The sequence below is a fragment of the Petaurus breviceps genome, unplaced genomic scaffold, assembly GCF_028583685.1.
Source record: "Petaurus breviceps papuanus isolate PSGF00001 unplaced genomic scaffold, PetGlider_PUasm1.0 189, whole genome shotgun sequence".
NCBI classification, from domain to species: Eukaryota; Metazoa; Chordata; class Mammalia; order Diprotodontia; family Petauridae; genus Petaurus; species Petaurus breviceps.
In genome coordinates this window covers 10479409-10485138 of record NW_027185809.1, presented here as the reverse complement: position 1 = coordinate 10485138, position 5730 = coordinate 10479409, and the positions used below count along the sequence as shown (strand labels likewise).

The 5730-nt window shown below is 36.6% G+C and overlaps 1 pseudogene; it reads right to left on the bottom strand.

The window, feature by feature from the left end:
- Positions 1–297: 297 nt before the first annotated feature.
- Positions 298–614, bottom strand: LOC138164005 (small ribosomal subunit protein eS27-like; annotated as a pseudogene).
- Positions 615–5730: the final 5116 nt, after the last annotated feature.

Genomic DNA, 5730 nt, shown 5'->3' with positions numbered 1-5730 from the left:
CATACTGTTGGAGCCAGGAAAGACATTTCTCAAAATATTGTGGATGAATTGGCAATGTGTTGATGTCACTTGGCACATTCTGAATAGGTGGGCACAGGTAGTGCTATGAGAAAGTCTTAAAAAGCTTGGAGATGCTTCTAGTAGATACATGGACAGTGACAAAGATGAGAACAAAAATGGAGTGAAAGCAAGTAGATACCTGTCCGTGATATCCTAAACTCCAACATCCAGCCCAGACCGCAAATGAGGTGAATTTAGCCATGAGGAGCTGCCTTTCTCTAGTCTTCTGTGCCAGGATTTTTTTTTTTTTAGTATCAAATTTGTTTTATTCTTTACAGTTCCTCATTCATCTTGGTTCAGTCATTAGTGCTGCTTCCATCTGAAGGAACATCCTTCTGTAAGCCTCGCCTTGCCTCCAGTAGGCTGACAGAGTACATTGGAGCATCAGACACAGAGAACCACTGTTTGTGCATGGCTGAAGACAGTGGTGATTTTATAGCACCCCGACACTTCACGTCCATGAAATACGAGTTCGGACTCTGCACCAGGTGCTCCTTGTGCTTCTACTTCTCCTCCTCGGAAGAGGGGTGCAGGAGGTCTTTCACAAGAGGCATGTTGATTTGAATATGATTTATCTTGTTGATTTGATCTCAACAGGCACAGTGAGTTTATCTAAACTTATCTCTCTCCTGCTTTGTTGAGAGTGTGGAGGAAATAAGTGGGAAGGGGGATTGATTAGCACACGTAAGGGGCTATGAAGAATGGTAGCCATTTTTTATATAGGTGAAAGAAATGTTGCTTAGTACCAGTTTCCAGGCTTACTACTTCTGCTGGACCCTCTAAACTGACTGTCACTTCCACTTCCAGGAACTCTGCTAATTGTTGAGTTTGAACTTACTGCGTCTAGTTTCCTCCAACCACCCCACCAGCCATCTTCCTTCTATGCAAACGAAAGACATCTTCCTTCCCTCCCTCCACTTTTAGACTTGTTCTGGGAATGGTAATCAAATCAATCCTTGTTACTGCAAAGAAATAACAATCAAATTTTCACTGTACCCTTCTCTGATCACTACACAGCTATGTTGTCTCCTCATATTAGAATATAAGTTCCTTAAGGATCAAAACTCTCTTTAATTTTTGTATTTCTAGTACTTAGCATAGTTGCTGATATATAGTAAACTTAATAAATGATTTTAAAATATATTCATTCATTCAATCATTGCTATTTATGTTGTTATTCTGTTTTAACTAATTGCCTCTTTTATTTTTAATTCATGTGTAATTAGATATAGTCTATCATAGATACATCTTGGTGGGGAACAGAGTCTTGGTCTAGAATGGATGATGAACTAATAAATACTTTGAATTTAAGTGTAGCTAAAAGTAGTACTACAAGTTTAATTTGTACCTCTTCCACTGTTCCTATTTCTGTTAATGACATTATTATCCTCCAGTCCCAGTTCCTGTCCCAGGCTCAAAATCTTGAATTCGATTTTTACTTTTATTTTTGGCATCTTCCTCTTTATCTGATTTGTTAAAAATCATCTCATCCTCTCCTCACTCCTGCATTAGTAAATTTGCAAAAGTCTGCCACAATGTCTAGACTCTTTCCCTCTATACTTCATGTGTTAAAATCTTTCTCTTGATTCAAAACTCACCTGAGGTACCACCTACCTCCTTTGCAAAGTCTACTCTGACCTTCCTCCTCCAATTACTGACAGGACTTGTCTAGACCTTTGTCATTATCATATTCTAGACTGGATGATAATTATATGTATGTGGGTCACATTCCTTCAATAGCTATAAGGTTCTTGAGGGCAAGAACTGTGATGTTTTTCATCTGTGCATCTCTAACACCTCCTGCAGTAACTTGTGCATAATAGATATTTCATAAATGCCTTTTAATTAAAGTTCATGAAATCTGATACTGAAATGATGCTGGGATATTAATGGCTGATAATGACTTATTGCACCCTGCTCAAGGAATATTTGTGTTTTAATAATCCCTCCCCTGAGGAGTAAGTAATGATGAATCTCAGAGACTATGGAAAGCTGGTGGAAGAGATATTTTAGAAGTAGGGGAGGCTCTCAGTGGTACCATATTTAAACTCTATCAATAAAATAAGGTCAATGCATTTTTTTCTTTTCTACTAGAAGAGTACTGCAGTGACAGCAGAATATCTCCACTCATCCCTGAGAGCAGAACTGAATTCTAGAGCTCCTTATAACCCCCACATTTTCTTCTTGGCAGCTGTTACTTTTAAGGACTGGGAACATGTCTGCCAGGAAACTTGATCTTGAATTCCAACGAGCGCAATTTATCTAACTGGGGACGAGAACAGACCCAGGGAACTGGTCTCAGGAAAGTCCTGCCAAGAGTTCATGCTGTGATTCAAATTGAATAGTGTATCTATGGAAATATGCCATGCTCTACTTCTCTCCTCCAACCCCCTAGCTCTTTCACCTAAGGATTTATTTTCTTTTTTATAAAGTGGCAAAGAAAGAAGGAGTTTTCAAAGAAGAGATTGCAAATAATGTAGAAGGAAAGTGATGAAAGGAGTGAAAACAAATCAATAATGTCAGAAAACTGGGATAATTGTGGCATATGGATACATTCATTTCCATTGGCAGTGTTGGTAATTATGCTTCCAAGAGCCAGATGAACAGATACTGATTAGTGCTCTAGGTGTTAAGTGCAGAAAAACATTAAATTAGGATCTTGGATATAGTTTAAACATTTAGAGCTCAAAGGAATTGTAGAGGTCATTCCACCCAACCTCCTCATATCTGAGTCTCAGAGAGGGAAAGAGACTTATGTCAAGGCATGAGATTATCCACTCAATAAAATGATCCTTTTATTTGTCCAAGATTTTGCTGCTAATGAGAATTTATATTTACAATATCATTTGATCCTTACAACAACCTCAAAGCAGGAAGAACAAATACTGTTATCACCAGTTTATGGATGAAGAGATCAAAATCCAGAGGGGTTGAGTGATTTTACCTTTTATATAGTTGGTGTACCTGTCATTCTGTCCTTATGTTTTAAAGCTCCTTCCTGGGCCCTCAGAAAGGCAATGTGGTAAAGAGAAAAGCAAGCTGACTCTGGAGTACTTGGGTTCAAATACTTCCTCTGCAACTTATCTGAACTTAAGGCAAATCATTACACCTCTCTAAGTCTCAGTTTCTCATCTATAAAATTAAGGTGCTGCACTAGATGACTTCTGATATCCTTCCCAGACCTGCAGCCATGACCCTATTAAAACAAACAAACAAACAAACAAACAAACTCAAAGAAAACTGTCCTGAAGTCCTGGAATCAGAACACAAAATAGTTATTGAAAAAATTCACCAGACTCCCCCATGAAAGAGATCCCAAATTGAAAACTCCAAGAAATATAGTAGCCAAATTCCAGAATTACAAGATTACAGAGAAAATACTGTAAGCAGCCAAAAAGCAACAATTCAAATATCGTGGAAATACAGTAAGGATCACACAGGACCTAGAAGCTTCTACATTAAAAGATAGGAGGAGTTGGAATTTGATATTTCATAGGGCAAAAGAGCTAGGACTGCAACCCAGAATTAACTCCCCAGCAAAACTGAGCATAATCTTTCAGGCAAGGAGATGGTCATTAAATGAAATAAGGGACTTCCAGACTTTCCTGATGAAAAAGCCAGAGCTCAATGGAAAATTTGATCTCTAATTACAAGACTCAAGAAAGATATTAAAAGGTAAACAAGGAAAACACACACTCACATATACACACATGCACACCCATGCACACATGCACATAACTTGGGATGCAATAAGAGCAAAATATTTACATCCCCATATGAGAGCCGATAACTGTCAATATCAGAATTTATATGATTATCATGATCCTCAAAAGTGTTATACATAGATAGAGGATGTGGGTATAAATGAATTAACCTGATGATAAAAAAAAAAAACCTTATAACCTGGTGAAAGGGACTGCAATGGGATAAAAGGAAAGGATGAAGCAGAAAAAGGTAAATTATGCCATACGAAGAGGCATAAAAACACACTATAGTAGAGGGGAAGGAAAGAGGGATAGGAACATCATTTGATCATTATTCTTACTGGTTCTGGTTCAAAAAGGGATCAACATAATCAGTTAAGTTTAAGATTCTAACATGAAAAGACACCAAAACTCATTAAATAGAAGGAAAGGAGGGAGGGAGAGGAGCACTGTATGAAATTTACTCTCATTGGTTTGGGGTCAAAGGGGGAAGAACATACTCTGATAAGTATAAAAATCTATTGTGTCCTATAGGCAGTAGGAGGGTAAGGGAAAAATAAAAAAGAGGGATTAGAGGGGAGGGAAATAGTAGTAAGGGTAGAAGGTAGGTAAAGAAGTGCAAGTTACTGGGAGGGAATACTGAGGGAGGCGGTGGTCAAAAGGAAAACCCTAAAGGAGGGAAAGAGAGAAGGAAGAAACAAAACCATAAGCAGGGAGGGAATAGGATGGAGGGGAAGGGACAGATAGTCATCATTACTGTGAATGTGAATTCGATGAACTCTTCCATAAAACAGAGGAAAAAAAATGGATTAAAAACCATAATCCTACAATATGCTGTCTACAAGAAACACATTTGAAACAAAGGGATACCCACAGGGTAAAGGTAAAAGGCTGAAGTAGAATACATTATGCCTCAGCTAAAGTAAAAAAAAAGAAAAGCAGGGGGTAGCATTCCTTATCTCAGATAAGGCAAAAGCAAAAACTGACCTAATTAAAAGATAAAAGGAAGGAAACTATATCCTGCTAAAAGGCACCATTGAGAAAGAAGCAATATCATTATTTAACATATATGCACCAAGTGGTGACTTTATTTATCCAAATAACTAGAGGAGAAGTTAAGGGAATTAGAGGAATACATAGATAGCAAAACTATACTAGTGGGGGACCTTAATCTCCTCCCCTCTGAACTTGATAAACATAACGTGAAAATAAACAAGAAAGAAGTTAAGGAGGAGAATAGAATTTTAGAGAGGCTAGATAGGATAGATCTCTGGAGAAAACTGAATGGGGATAAAAAGGAATATACTTTCTTCTCAGCGGTTCATGGCACATACTCAAAAATTGACCATGTTCTAGAGCATAAAAACCTCACAATTATGTGCAGTAAGGCAGAAATATTAAATATATCCTTCTCAGATCATGATGCAATAAAAATTATATGCAATGAAAGGCCAAGGAAAGACAGACTAAAAACTAATCAGAAATTAAACAATTTAATCCTAAAGAATGAGTGGGTCAAAAAAGAAATTATAGAAACAATCAGTAATTTCATTGAAGATAATGATAATAATGAGACAACATGCCAAAATTTGTGGGATGCATTAATGGCAGTTCTTAGGGGAAGTTGAGTGCATACATGATTAAATTAAAGGGAGATCAATGAATTGGGCATTCAATTGAAAAACCTAGAAAAAGAACAAATTCAAAATTCCCAATTAAATACTAAATTAGGAATATTGAAAACCAAAGGAGAGATTAATGAAATTAAAATTAAGAAAACTATTGAATTAATAAATAAAACTAAGTGCTGGTTTTATGAAAAAAAAAAACAATAAAATTGATAGACCCTTAGTCAATATGATAAAAAAAGAAAGAAAAAAACAAATTATGAGTATTGAAAATGAAAAGGGAGAATCTACCTTAAAAAAAGGAAATCAGAACAGTAATTAGGAATGATTTTTCCAAA